Genomic DNA, 16,399 nt, shown 5'->3' with positions numbered 1-16,399 from the left:
AGGATTAAAAACTATATGTGAGTCTGCTAACCATACTAAAGTCTTTATTCATTAATGTAATTCGATGTGCATGGGTAGAGCTAAAATATAAGCATCATTCATAAAATCTATTAGAAAATCCTATGTTGCCTCTTGCAAGCATAGTAGGGCAGATAGTTGCCGTCTCTTGTTGAGGTCATCCACAAAAGCAACACATGACAATCTATTAGATATCTCCTTGACCAGTCTAAAAAATGCAGCCTTAAGAATGAGGTGACCAGTGGACTTTTGAGCTTTCCTTATCTCTACATATAAAACCATCTTGACTTTCTCTTTTTCCTTGCAGGGGCTTCCTTGGGAACCTGAGAATGAGGAAAAGCTGAGGGCTCAAACTCACCAGATAACTTGTTCTCTGAGGATTCACCTAAACAAACTTTACCAATTGGTGTAACAGGGATAATAACTTCTTCAATTGTCTCCTCAACAGTTAGCTCAGGACCTTCTTCAGAAGATTTATTCACCAAGACCTTCCTGGCAGTTTGTTTTGTCCTAGCCATCGAGACCCACACAATGCAATAAGGAACCTAAACACGAAGACAACTGACTCCCATCGTGCCCTAACAGCAGCAACTGGATAAAGCCTTGAACTCCTCCTCACTTGGTAATAAAAGTAGGACCAATACAACACGATTAAGGGAATTTGAGTTTCTGCTTTGTCCTAATCACTTTGTATTGGAAGAATCTAACACAATCAAAAGCATGAGTTCCCCGTGCAGTAGTGAAGTCTGATATGATGCAATTAAGGATGTTGCAAAAGAGCTGATGAATGATATTGCGGTGTTTCGAAGATTCAAGGACCATATAATGCGATTAAGGATGTTGCAAAAGAGTTAATGAATGATATCGCGTTGTTTTAGAGATTCGATTATCATGCAACACGATGAAGGTTCTTGCTTTAGCTACTGAAGTATTCTATCACGTTGTTTCAGACATCACTAGCTTTCAATGTCACTGACGTCGGACGTACGGCACCTCTGTCGGTCGGATACGTCAGAGCTGTCGGACGAATGGTAGTTGTGATGTAAGGTTTGAAATTGCATTCGTGCCAACTAAGAATTTCTTATATACTCGCGGGTGCTGATCTCCATGTGTCATGTTCTCATTGGTTGTTTGATTAGGGTTTCTGGAATATTCGTTGTTCACGCGCTCACACCTATTTAAGGAAACCTAAATTTTTTTGTGCAATTTTTTTCTCGATTTCTTCACATGTCGTATTGTCTCTATCACCCATCACCCCCTCCATCACCCGCTCCGTTAACCCCTGCATCACTTGCTCCGTCATCCCCTACATCACTTGCTCCGTCACCTCTTGCATCACCTCCTCCATCACCCCTCACATCCCTCGGTCACCCCTCTCTGTCACATACTCCATTACTTGCTCCGTCACCTGCTCCATCACCTACTCCATCACCTACTTCGTCACTTGCTCCGTCTTCAATCTCCACGTCACCACCCTCCGTCCATACTCTGTCACCCCCCTTCGTCAAGATCCTGTCGTATTACTAGCTCGTCCTATTCCTATATCGTCCAACACAGCGTGAGAGGTTAAATAGAAAGCTTTTGATTTTCTTCCTGTCGTGTTGTATTGCTGACTCGTCGAGCACTCGTTTTTCTACTCTCTCGAAAATGGCATGATATTGGTGTTTCGGGATTCCAAAAGGCTCTCATTTGTGTCGCATTGCTAGATCTTGCAATATGGAGCGAGTGCACCACTTCAAAAAGCTTATACCTTGATATCCGTGTTGTATAGGCAAGCAATCTTGAGCTTTTGAATCTCAAGAAGATGTCTGGTACAGAGATGTCACACATGTCTACCCCCACATCTATGAAGAGGAAAAGAGTCCTTGAGCCCACAATGACAAAGGAGTCAGTTGCCTCAGATGTTTCAATAGCAGCTTATATGTCTGTGACAACTAAAGTTTCAAGCAAGGATGGAAAGAAGGGAAAGGCTTCAAAGTCTCCTATGAGGATCCCACGGCTGTCTCAAATTACAGATGTCACAGCCTCTAAGAAGCTTTTGGATTTTCCCATAGAAAACAATATTAACATTGGTTTCTATCCAATAGCTAGGGAGATTTTCAATCCAGGGTGGGACCTTGATCAAGCTCTCGAATGAGTTTATCAAGGAAGATTTTGCAAAGTTTGAAGAGTTGGCATATCTTGTTGTTCAGTTGGATTCCAAGGAGTATGTTCACACCCTAGTTGGAAGGTCAGGCACTGAGAAGTCCTTGTTTACCAAGAAATGTGGTTATCATTCTCTTGATAGATTTTATGCACCTGAGTTATGTTGTTTACACCCCAAAAAATGCAAGATTATGCTTAAGTATACAGCATTCATTGTATTTTCCCTTATGAAATACCCTCTAAGATCTGATGAAAAGCATAAAGAAACCTCAAAATTATCTAGTTGTTGCCTTCTTAAAGAGATTGTAGATGAAGTTGATGTCGATGAGCAACTAGACACCCAAATGGAAGCATTAGTTGCAAAGGACCTGGATGTTGCTGAATTCAGAGTAGAGACAATAATTGAAGAGACCTCTATAGAGGTTGATGAGCCATCTGGCACTCCTTCAAGCCTTATTGTTCCATCTTTGCCTACTTTCCCAATTAAAGACAAGGAGTACATATTATTGTCTGATCTCCAAATTCTTTTCAATTTGAGAGAAGATTATTACTTGGCAGTTATTGCAGAGGCATCTGTAGATGCAAAAGGCATAGTGGATGTTGAAAATGAGTCCAAGGAGGACTTACTCAAATTAGATACTCAAATGTCTGATGATAAGTTTATAGATGCATCAAATACTTTTTCCCTATGTTTAAGCAAGGTTAAAGATGCTGAGAAAGAGTTGCAGGTTGATGACAAAGAGTTTGACCAATTTCAAGAGAAGCTTGGAATCTCCAATTTTTGAAGGGAGGAGTCAGAATATGTAAAGGAGCTCAAGGACGTCAAGGAGACATCAATTAGCTTATGGAATCCAAGAAAACTTAAGAGTGATGAAAATCAAATGGTAATGCATTCTTTTGTTTTTATGGAATCACATACACATTTTCATTTTTTTCATTCTGACTGTTACTATTACAGTTGGAGATTCCGGATGAGGATAATTTCTTGGGAAGAGCCAAAGGATCGAGAGTTGGTGGTAGTTCCCTAAAGGATGTTGCACTTGGGCATTATATATCAAAGATTGATCCCAATATTATGTTGGTTTTGCATAGCAATTTCTCAGAGGAGGCCTCATGGCCAATTGTCTGTGTTAAAGCACTTACAAGGATTCTTGGATACTCAGGTTTGCAGTACAAAGTGCACAAAGTTATGTTTTTGGAAAAGATAGTAGCCATCCGAATATTTGGTTATGGTCCTAGCTTCTCTGCCTCCAGGGCTGTATACTTCCTGGCATACTCATCTTATGTTTTAGCAGTAAACAAAACAGATATCAAATCCATAACTGGATACAAGAGAAGACAGTTTTTACGTTATAGAGAAAAAATGCCTGAGCAGGAAGAGGATGTAAAGGCTCTTAAAAGCTAGCCATGTATATAATAATTTGAAAATAGTATCGATATTTTAGATTCCACTGCATTTATTGTATTCTCGATCTTTGAAGCTGTCTTCGAAAAAACCAATTGAATAACTCCTGAAGGGCATTGGTTTTTGTTGCTCCTCCTCCATGTCTGGTGCTCCCAAATAAACACATATGTGCTTGGTAGTGAGATTTCTCCATATCTTGGCTAATGTAAGTTGATAGGGGCCCTTGCTCTTCCACAAAATAGGCCTCATGAACAAGAAGAATATGTTGTGACAACCCAACAATAAATAATCAGTTTAAATCATTAAACCTTGTTTTCAAAGCAAAAAGATTCAAATTTATGTCTATCTTACGAAGTAGAAAGCAATATCCTTTTCTCCCCAAGCTTCCTTAATTGCTTGAACAAGATCCACAATTGAACTTTTCTACTCTTCTGAATAGTTAGATGTTATCTTTTGTTCCCTGAGCATTTTTAAAAATATGTCAAGGTGTCTCCAAACCTCCATTTGTAGGAATGCAATTCGTGGTGTGCTAGCCACATTTGTTTTGATTGCACACAACTCTCTCCAGCACTTCCACGATGCGTTTATTTGTTTACTAGTATGATTTCTTAGAAATCCTCTAGCTTTTGCACCCCCCATAGAGACATCTGTTAAGACCTCTCTTGTTTTCCCTGAGGCTATTGGATACTTTCTTAGGTGAACTTGATCTCCATGAAAACCCATTTTTGACAGTAAAGCCTCACATTTATCAATGCATTCATCTGAAAAAGATACTGGTTTTATTGAATATGCATAGTCAAGATGCAATCTAAGCAACTTATCAATTATTCTAATCTCTGCATGTAATGTACAAATATGAACGTTCCTTAGAGAGATTGAGAGAATAGGATCCCACAAACCATCCATGTTTTTGAACTTGCTCAAATCTATAGAGTTCCGAGTCGGGGGTCTTCTTGCTAGCCACAAAGTACTCCATTCTTTGGATTCCAAACTCTCCATGCAATAAATACAAGGATATTTTGCATTGGCCCCCTTACTTAATCCAAGCATACATTTGATACTTTTTAAGTCAGCACTCATATGCCATTCAACATTAAAACTAGCAACACCATTGACTATCAACATTTCACCTTTACTTTGAGACTTTATAATATCAGGAATACCTAAATGAGAGAATAACCATTTCAAGATTTCAAGACTTTCAGTTGGTACCTAGGACGCACCAATCCACCAAAGCTCCATCTCGGATTGTATCGCAAACTATTGTTCTTGCGCCCTACCAGTACTATAATCCAATGCCTTGTTCATGATACGTATGCTGACTCTTTTTATCTTTTATCTCTTTTGAAACTGTACTTCATCCAATTTTAGTGTGAACTTCAAAATACCACCACATTCTTGGATAGTAAATCGATACATATAGACCATTGCAATCTGGAATATTGTAAGATCAATCCAAATATTATTAAATGTGTTGTATTAAAAAAAGGCCTTTGTTTTATGTTTTTCATAGGGCATAGATTCCTCTATATGGATATACTCTCCAAAAACATTTGGAATCCTATGATTCATTGCTGTCCTAGCAATTGAAACTACAAGACGCCGAGGCAAACCAAATGCACTTATTCTATGACATTTAAGATTTGTAAACCACAATTTAGAGAGAGCACGATAACCTCTATGACTGATACCCATACTATCACATGTCCCTACTATTTCATTTGGTTTAATTGTTCCTTTTAAATCTTTCACTAACTCTTTCAGAGTTTGGCTTCTCAAGTCTACATTTTCAGGTGATTTAAGAATCCTTATAATGTCCTTTTTTGTCATGGTTTCTTTAATGAGCTTAATCCTCTCATCATTCTCTCGAATATTAATACTTGAAATATTAGAGACACATCTCTTTGCAAGATTTAGTCTCATTTTCTTCACATGATGTCGAAGGATTTCGAAAGCAAAGTTGCGACCACAGAGGTTCTTAAGAAATTCCAAGATAGAAGATTCCTCAATTCCGAAGGTCTTCAAATGCAGGTGCTTACTTCCTTAGGTGTTAGAAGAGATTAGGATGATGACAATAAAATTCATGTCACAGTTATACCTATCGCAATTTGCAAAATTCTCATAGCTGAAGACTTTTCGCAACTGTCAGAATTGACATTACAGCTCAAGCAATAGTCAAAGTCACTCAGAAATATAGCAGTTATATCTTGTTGTAAAACTCCTTAATAACAAAGACGCTCCAGGCCCATTACAGCCAAATCTTGGCAATCCTTATTTTTGCATCAAAGAGGTGAATTCAATATATCACTCTGTTTGGTTAAAACTTGCAACATCTTCTTAAAAACATTCTGCACATGGACCATAGAAAATGAGCTTGAATCCCAAAAACAGGTTGAAAGCCTCCAACAAATGCATTTCTTGCTCAGAACTTCAAACTCTTCTCATTTTCTTTATGAAAAGTTTGGCTTCTCTGGATATTTGTAGCCAATTCCTACATTTTTCAAAATTTTCTCCTTCCTGCATATGTACTGCCTGGCAGCTCTAGGCAACTTAGAAGTCTTCTGATAACTCATCAAACTATTTGCTGAAATTCCAACAAAACTGGAGGAGAAAACACTGCTACCAGGAGGTGAGAACTCCAATCTCCTCTGCTCTGTACCACCGTCCTCTCGCGAAACAGCGGTACCTAATGAAAACCCGAATCCCTCACAGTGGGCAAAGGTGCATCTCTAAAAGTATTCCTGTTTCTAACATGGTTCACACACACAGTCATAAACTGAACTGCTCTTATACCATCTTTACTGCGAATCCGTGCACAAGCAGATCCATCATCCATTACTTTTGTTTCCATGCGCATCTCTGTGATGAATGGCTGTCCAAGAATTATGGGATAAGAGCATGAATCCTGCACAAAGAAATGGAAATCCTCCTCTATATCTCCAATAGAAACCTTGACACTAGGACAGGCAGCATACAAATCACGTGCAGTGTTGTTGGCGGCTCTCATACGCCACCCATGCTCTACATCCATAGGCCATCTATTACTTTCATAAACTCCACGAACTATGAGATTAATCTCTGAACCATGATCCACCAAATCAACATAAGGCACCTGTTTCTCTCTAATTTTTACCATCGTTTATGTAGTTTCCCTAGCCCAATGACTCCGCGAAAAGTGACTAGGCGCAGGCTCATCAATTTCAGCATAATGCATAGGCTGAACCCTCTTCTCTATCTGTGGAAAAATAGAAGCATTCTCAACCATAACCTCATCCTCATCCTCATCCAACTCCCCAATCAAAACTCCCTGTGTATCAGTAATAGGAAATGCATGTCTTTTCCTCTTTAGGACTTCTTGGAACTGATCTTGAAAGTCTCTTTTCGAGATGCCCAAAACCTCAGAAATAGTAAAATTCACCTCACTTCCAAGTATCTTGTCATTAAAGATTTTCTTCATGTCTATAGATGTCTCAATATCAGACATCAATCTAAACCCTGGCTGCTTTCTTTCTCTAGGCTCTTGCCTCTTTTCTTTCTTTTGAGCATCTTCCATCTATTGTTCTGGCCCTGGTCTCAAAGACGGTCCTACAGTAGGTGGAGTAACAAAGTCACCCCCTCTAGTCGTTTTAGCTGCATTTGGATTTTCTTTATCCCTCTTATGCTTCTCCTCAACAAGTACATCTGCTCCCTGAGACTTAGCCAAGTAGGCATAAATAGTGTATCTGTCAACAGGCGAATCCCAACCTGTCTTAGATTTGATGCTAGAGCCTGCACTAGTCAAAAGAGTTTGCTGAATTTTTCCCTTGTTTGCTGTCTCCATAGCATAAGTCCATAATGCTGACTGATTCTCTTATCCTTTCTCAATCTGGACTCCATATACAGAAGCATCTCCTCTAGTTGCCACATAAGAAGTACACGCAGCCATGTCATCCACTAATTTCTTTATTCCGCCTTTCCCAAAATCGGTAGCAAGCGGAGCTCCTGTTTCAGTCAACCAGATCTTACCATCTTGTCCCCAAAATACCAATTTCTTCCTCCTTGCATCTTGAAAAGATTCATAATCCGTGCAATGTTGATGGTCCGTACTATCACACCAAATACATCTTCGATCTCTCCTAGGTGCACTAGGAGCACTCCTAGGTGCAGTAGGAGCACTAGAAGAAATATTAGGCGCAATCGAAGCAAACTGCTCTTTCAATTTTCCCACCAATTCTGCTTTAATTGACTCCAATGTCAAATCTGTTATGCCTTTGATTATATCATCAAGAGAGGAAGGCACCGACAGAGCGGATGGTTTTGGAGCAGAAGGAGCCGGCATTGGTCTTGGAACAGGAGGAATAGGAGGATTAGAAATAGTAGGCACTGTCATAGGCCAAGAAACTAGATGAGGAAGAGAAGAAATGACAGGGGTAGAAGCAGGCATAGGAGTAGAAAACGGCGTTGGTGTCATAGATCCATTCTATAGGCGGGTCTTCCATATCCTCCTCTTGGTCAAAGTCGAGACTGCATCCTGGGCATCTTGCCAATCCGTTTTAAGACCCATAGGCTTCGTGCGATCCTCAAGAAGCTCTCCTAATTCTTCCTGAAGAGCAGGATCTGTAGCTTGCAAGAAAAGCTCAACTTTATCAACATCCAATGCTCTTTGTTCAATGGCATCAAGCTAACTATACCTCTCTTCAAATTCTCGTATCAACTCTAAAGCAGCTAGACCTTTGTTTGGCATGTAGACCCACTCTCGGAATGACCGCCATGTAGCCATCCCAAAGTCCTGAAGGAAATACTCTTCTTTCAGGGCCTTCTTAAAATCTTGCCAATGTGAATTTTGAAGAAAAAGATCAGTCAATTTTGCCTTCAAGGCGGGTGTGACAAGACGAAGGAAATACTTACTCATAAGTCCTGCTGGTACTCCAAAAAATCCCATCTTGATCTCATACATCTTCAAATAAGCTGAAACATTACGGCCATCAAATAGCTTTTTCTCATTCTCAACTGCTTGAATCGCTTTAGTCGCGCTGATTGCATTCTCCTGCTCCGAATATAGTTGCCTTTGTTGAGACAACTATTGTTGATGCAACTGCTGCTGCTGCTGCTGCATATACAATTGTGTCTGCTGATTTTGAAGCTACATATACATAGACATATTCTGCAAAATATGCTTTAAATCATCCGTTGAAGTACTTGAAGCAGCAATGATGGAGCTGATGTAGAGGACAAAGCAGGAATTGTAGAAGAGGCTGAAATTGTGCTGAAGTATCTCCCATCCTGAAATTTATGCAACGCTTTCACGTCGGGTTCACCAAAGATGTCGAAGGATTTCGAAAGCAAAGTTGCGACCACAGAGGTTCTTAAGAAATTCCAAGATAGAAGATTCCTCAATTCCGAAGGTCTTCAAATGCAAGTGCTTACTTCCTTAGGTGTTAGAAGAGATTAGGATGATGACAATAAAATTCATGTCACAGTTATACCTATCGCAATTTGCAAAATTCTCATAGCTGAAGACTTTTCGCAACTGTCAGAATTGACGTTACAGCTCAAGCAACAGTCAAAGTCACTCAGAAATATAGCAGTTATATCTTGTTGTAAGACTCCTTAATAACAAAGACGCTCCAGGCCCATTACAGCCAAATCTTGGCAATCCTTATTTTTGCATCAAAGAGGTGAATTCAATATATCACTCTGTTTGGTTAAAACTTGCAACATCTTCTTAAAAACAGTCTGCACATGGACCATAGCAAATGAGCTTGAATCCCAAAAACAAGTTGAAAGCCTCCAACAAATGCATTTCTTGCTCAGAACTTCAAACTCTTCTCATTTTCTTTATGAAAAGTTTGGCTTCTCTAGATATTTGCAGCCAATTCCTGCATTATCACACTGGCAGCATAGTATCCAGCTCTTACACACTCTAGTATGGTCTTTCCCTGCACCCCTGTTATGTTTCAAAAACTTTTCTGTTGTAATGATGATTATTCTCCACGCATAGATGCATGTATGTGAGTACCACAGAGACAAGAGCCATGAACGGTACTTCTGTTTCAGAATATCCCTTGAAATCTGATTAATGCGTAGAGGGTACTGAATATGCTCTGTTTTTGTGCCAATAACGCCTCCAAGTAAGGTAAAAAGGATTGAGATGCAAAATCAAAGGGCTTCCCTTTGTGCTGGCACCTCTGACATGGACAACACGTTCAGGAATTCTTTCACAGTCAAACTGAGCAAGCTTTTCAATCAGGTGATAGTCCTCCAAAAGAACAGGACGTCTAGTGCTGATAGTCAAGGATGAATTGTTGTTTCATACTAGGGCACTGGAGTTTGTGGTGAAGAAGGGGGAGTTGTAAGCACTGGACAGGCGGAGGTAGGGGTCCATGGTCGCTTTAAATGGATGTTGGCAACAGTTACGGTGGATGACGGAGTGGGCTTTGTTTTTACGAGGAGGAGTAGAGGCTAAAGTAGATGGAAGCGATCTTCTGCTTTCAGCTTGTCCTTTGCCTTGTTAGTCATCCTTCCTCAGCAAAGCTCGCCCTTCATTATCCTTCAGTTTCCTCTTAATCATCGGCTTCGTCACCTTCCACATTCGTCTACTATCGCCGTCACTTTTAGTCGTCGCCTTTGCTGCTCTCCATCATCCGTGTCTTGTTGTGCTCGCTGATTCCCTCTTCTATTGCAGCAGCTTCGTCGCTCCTTAGTTCGCGCCATCTTAGTCCGTGTCGTCTTCCATGATCAGGACTACGCAGCATTCCTGCTTCTTCGTCTTCTAAAGACCTTGTTGATCGTCTCCTCCCCACGTTCTGCTGTTTTTTTTAGCTATTGTTGTTGGATTCTCCTCCTCATCTTCCGCTGATGTCTTTCCCCTTCCTCAAGCTTTCCTCCGATTTTTTTGCGTTTTCTCCTCCAGAAATGCGGTCCCCCTCAGAAAAGCGGGCCAATTCCAGAAAAGCAGGCCAATTTCACCATATGCAGCAACTCAGGAACACCTGACTCAGTTTCTTCAAATCTTTCTATCAGCATGCTCGCTGCTACACTGAATTCCAAAGTTCTCCCATTCAACGTTCTCTTTTTATCTGCATTTTGATTGACATTCTTAAGAAAAGACTGCATAGTCTCCTATTGAGGTGACTGTTCTCTTGCCTTTAAAGTCATTGTGGACATCTTACTGGAGCTGGGATCCACAGACAACTCTGAAGTATCTGTTTGATTAGAGATGTTTTCGGTCACCTCATCAGGTGATTCATCCTTTTCTTCATGTGAATGCATTAGACTGTTGATATCTTCTTCTGCCTACAGTCTTGGAGGATGCTTATCAACTCCTGCATTCCATAATCATCATGGTAATATAATTGTCAACACAGCAGGAGACTCTGAGTGCAGTTGGGATGTATAAGCATGTAAACACTCAGCGTAATCTTCTTGCACCATGTTGATTGAGCTGCTCTTCCCCATTAAAGCCAATCTGGCCTGCATTGATGGCTTTCATTGCAACAGAAGAAGCAAAACGTCTTGCATAATGTCAATCAAGACATAATGCAACCTAGCCTGCTTGCTTTGAGTGCTTTCTTTGCAGTAGAAGAAGCAGCACTGGGCCTATGCATCCTCTGTCCTTTTGCAATTTACCATGAAAGGAGTTCCTCTGCTTCATCAAGCCATGGTGTAATGATATCTTCTTTATAGATACCACCATTCAGGGACAACAGCTGGACCTATGGATCCTCTATTCTTTTGAAATATCCATAAAAGGCAGAAAATCCTGGCCCAAGCACTTGCAAAGCCTTGCCTTTTGTGACTCTTGATCATCCTCTAAGCATATACTATTCAGGAACTCTAAAGCATCAACATCAATGGGCCTTGAGGTCCTTGCACCTACAGAAAGATGTTTGCTCCTCCTTGATCTTTGACTTCTAGTTGGAATTAAGTCTCTGGATCGTTGGACACTTCTAGCTGAATCATTCTTTGATTATGCTTCTCGTTTTGATGCCGCTCTTCCCTGTCCCTGTTCTGAGGAAGAGACCCCTAACAGTTGACCAACAATGACAAATCCAAGCCCTACAACATCTCCAATGACATCTTGTTGTTTTGAAGGGACCCCCTCTCTAGTTGACACATTTTGTACCAAGCTGGTCTTTCCAAGGGTATCTTCAGCACAGTCTGGGTTATCTTTCAGCATGCAAGCTCTGGATCTTAGCCCATTTCTTGAGCATATAGTACTAGATGCCAAGTCTATCTCAACCATTAAACAAGACTGGCAAGGATCATCAGAGGTAACATATCTTGGTGCATGTGTGTTGCTTGTAAACAGTGTTTTCTGGTTTTCTGGTGCTCAGGCGATTCCAAAACTCTTGTTCTCAAATTTTCCCTTTATGGCAGTGACCCCTCTGTTCTAGATTCTTTAAATGCTGATCTTTCTGCATACCGTGATGCACTCTGCTGTGCAGAATTCTCAACCTCCAAGTCAACCATATTTTTATTTTTGATCTGCATACCTGATCTCTTAACTTTCCTGATACCTGATTTTGATAAATATCTCGGGGTTCTTTTGTAAGTTAAGAGCTGTGTCATTTCTCTCTTCTTTGTTAGAAAGTTCTACATGTCAAGTGCTATACTTTGGAGATTATAAAAGCTGATAGAAACTTCGCACAAATGGACATCAGCAAGTCCGGATGGCTTCTCCCCGTCATATTTCCAAACCCCTCTCCACTTTACTGCCCATGCAGAACAAAAATGCAAACTAAACGACTAAGTATGTACAAAATAACAAATGTCACACACACAACTTTTTGGTGGATTCCACACCTCCGATGCGCAGCAGTACGACAACGACTACACAAGTCCATTATATTTTTAAGTCGTCTTTTTCTCTATCTAAATCCTATTGGAGTTTCTTTCAAGCGCAATAATTTTTCTTGCAATGATTGATTAGATTTTTCTAGATTATCAACCTTGTCTGTTAGCTTAGAAATAGTTTTTTGTGCTAATGTTAATGCTTCCTTCATTTCATGCATTTGTTCTCTAAATGTAAAAGATGTAGATTATAACCTCATGCAATAGCCAAGCATTCCATCACAACCATCTCCAACATACCTTATGTAGTCGTGAATATTGTAAAAAGGAGGATGTTTACCTGTAGAAGGGTCCGGAGGATAAATATTTCTATCCATCCATAAGTCTACATGCTTCTTTCCTTGTAATCGCAACCTATTAGCTTCATCCTTGTCCAACAATGCTCCATGGTGTATACTCCTCCAAGATGAAGAGACAGGATCTAATTGAATAGTAAGTTTATACTTGTGTGGTGGGACTGCACTTGTATTGCTAGAAGAGGTACTAGTAAACATTTTGGTAGGGAACCCTAAACAGGGCAACAATATAACAGATAAGGAAATAGAACCACAAGAAAGAGAGGTGCAAAAAATGAACGTCGAGGAATAAACGAGTGACGTCTTTTGGTGCAAAAACTCAAAAATACAAGATTTTGCAATTTCCAAGAGAATAAGACTGAAAAGGTGACACTTAACGTCCATTAAAGGTTGATGATATTTAATACCTGACCTCTTAAATGAATCATACATTCTCTCATTAATCACGTTCAGGCAACCAAATTTGGAGGGTTTTTCTATTTTAAACCTCTTCTAATTAGCAACTTAATCATTTTCTTATGAGTGCCGTTTTGAAACATTTTTGGCCCTAATACAGTTTGTATGGCATAAAATACCAAACTCATCTTATGCAACAAATCTTAAACCCTAATGAAATGCTCTAGTGTCCCACCATGCCAAGCATGTCTCAATATTGAGGATCTCATCATCAAGTGTGTGCTCTGAATTATAGATTTTTCTAAGCTCTTGTTTGCATATGGCAGTTGCATTCTCAAATGATGCATTTTTTACAAAACATGGATCCAATTTTCCTTCTAAGCTCCTGCTTGTATATGGCGATTGCATTCTCAGATGCTACATTTTGTGCGAACATGGATCCAAATTTCCTTCTAAGTTCTTGCTTGCATATGATAGTTGCATTATCAAATGATGCATTTTTTATGAATATGATCCCATTTTATTATTCCTTGTTAGCCACCATGAACCCTTGAAACTTAGGCTTTTGAAAACCTCTCTTTTCCACCACAGTGTTAATCATCCTTCAAAATATATTGTGAATAAATTTATCCTCCACTTGGAACTCACATGTTGATATGGTGAGAAGCTCTCAAATGTAAGAATCATAAACATGAGTAGACATTGTTGGCCATCCCCAAACCTTATGTACATGATCAAAATGAATCCACATGTACCACATGTTCCCATCATGTCTCATTCTATTAGCTAAGTCTAGTCCACTACTTAGGCCCCTTCTTGATATCTTGAAAACACGAGGCTAGTCTATAATGTCCAATGGATAGAAGAATAATATAGTGTGGATGAAAGGATACCTACGTCTCTTTTTAAGGTCCAATAATACAGCTTCCAAACCTTTTGAGGTAATTCTTTGTGCTTGCGTCAAATAGTTTAGATACTTCTCCAATCTCTTGCTACTATTGGACAATGATGCGGCATATTCCAAATGCTTTGCCAACTCCCCTTCCTCAATCTCGGTACCAATTGCATCGATCTCCCCTACTAGCATCTCAACAATCATGTCACTTGAAACATCTATTTCCAACTGCTTTGTTATAGTAAAAGGATTGTCTTTAGCTTTAGAGTTCACCCTCTCCTATTCTTTTAACATGCAATATATTTCCACCCTCTTCATAAGGACGGTTGTGACTCCCAAGATGAATAACCTCGGGGAAGTTACTATATGTATATCCTCTACATCAGGTGCATTCAAGGTCTATCTATAAATATCCTTATCTGTGAATTTTTCTTGAATAAAACATATCACTTTTTTATTCAATTGGTAAATAAACTCTTTATATTACACCCTTTTGTATATAAAAAATGTATAAAAATAGTGTTTTAAAAATACCTTATATTGAACCCAGGTGACGTTGTTACGCGAGCGGTGATCGAGAGCAAGCCTCACTCACAATCCGATAACGAGATGTTAAGGAGTGCCGGTTGGGGTAATTGACTTTGTTAGATACACAACACAATACAAAATTTTAATGTTTTGACAAACACCACAAGAACCACACACGAAAAACAAAACAATAAACGATGCCTCTTGTAGCTCAAAGTGGAAAATATTCTCGTACCTTAACAACCATGATCGGATGCTCGACGCTTTAACATCCAAAGGCTTCGACTTTTAAATTAGCATGACAAGAGCTCACTCTAGCATGCGACCCTCCTCTCTCCTCTCTCACAAAATACAATTGTACATGAGGGGAAGGCCCCTAACTCTCCATTCTCATCTCCTTGTATAGCTTTCTATCCACACTCACACGCATTAGGCTTTTTGCTTTCAGCTTTTGGCTTTTTCTTTTCTATTGCTTTTCACTATTTTCGTTTTCTCTGCTTTATGCCTGTTTGCAACTTGTTTGGATCATAACTTCGTCATTTGAACTCCCAATATAGTAGTTTGGGTACTCAAAATGATCGGAACGCGTCTGGTCGACAAGCCTGCGCGGGAAGAATTACGAAAATCTATCGAAAATGGAAAAAATACCGCTTTTCGTAAATCACATCATATTTCTCCATCTTTTATCTTGGACGACTTATTCCCTTCTTTGGCCTATTGTTCTTGTAATTACACACAATTTCAGCACACATGTCCTCTTTTTCTTCAAGAAATATTCGCTGACGATGTAAAACGTACGATCTTTTCCTTTGATCCTTGAGTCTTCAAAATAAATATTCTCTGGATATGAATCTGTTTTTTTAATGCAGTGTGCCCTAGTAGGAATATGGTTTTTTGAAATGAACTACGTGCCCAATCATTCATGATTTGAAAAAATATGCAATGTTGGATCCATGATATACATCCAATCAATCGATGCTACACACAAAAAATATGGATGCATTGGAAGAATTGGATGCATCATGTAAAATGTAAACAAAATTCCTTGTTAATTTAAAATTCCTTATCCTCACCTCTCAACTCTCATAAAAAAGATATGATATACTCCGCTCCACCCATCCAAAATCTCACAATCACTCTAGAAAATTATGGTCCTCAAGATGTTGACCAAATATGAACAACCCTTCTCACAATTGGTGGCGTCCTTCACGATCCTCTAACTCACCCAATCACCTTACCCACTCAACTAGAGGTTCCTAACTTTGTGATGAACATCCCAAATGGTGTGTGCAAGAAATGTGCGTGCTTAATGACAGGTGCTCTCTCATGTGCGCGTGCATCTAATATTTATTACATATAGCTGTAGTGAACCTCATGCCATGCTAGTGCTCAATGATGGTGCAAAACGTGCATAATCCCAACCCATGGCATGGAAGTATTTGATAAGAATAGGAGATGACCCTCGAGTGCAGTGCATCAACAAGTGGAACGTGAAGTGCTTATGAACCCATTATCCCTGTGATGTGTAAGAGTCTTGACAAGATAACATACCTAGCTCCTCAATGTTCTCTAGCTATTGGCAAACACAAGCTTCATCCTGTCCAAAAACAAAAACCAAGCTCGACTAAGGCTATCAAGCTTCACACTCAACAAATCAAACAAATTGACAAAAGCAAATCCTAGGCTAAACAAACATAAGTAATCCGACTACGAAATAACAAAACAAACTGTCACGCAAATAACTAAGCTAGCAAAAATCAAACCTAACTATAGTTTGACTAGGAGTTTTCAGTTTTCAGAAAAACACTTGACATATTTAGCCCTCCCCCTAGTCTGCAAACATTCATGTGCAGCAGTTGTTTTCATAAAACGATGCAACATTTA

The sequence above is a fragment of the Lygodium microphyllum genome, chromosome 13 (genome assembly GCF_053477565.2).
Source record: "Lygodium microphyllum isolate KBCC chromosome 13, Lygodium_microphyllum_v1.1.10, whole genome shotgun sequence".
Classification (NCBI taxonomy): domain Eukaryota; kingdom Viridiplantae; phylum Streptophyta; class Polypodiopsida; order Schizaeales; family Lygodiaceae; genus Lygodium; species Lygodium microphyllum.
The sequence above is the reverse complement of the archived record's forward strand: the minus strand, read 5'-3'. Positions refer to the sequence as shown.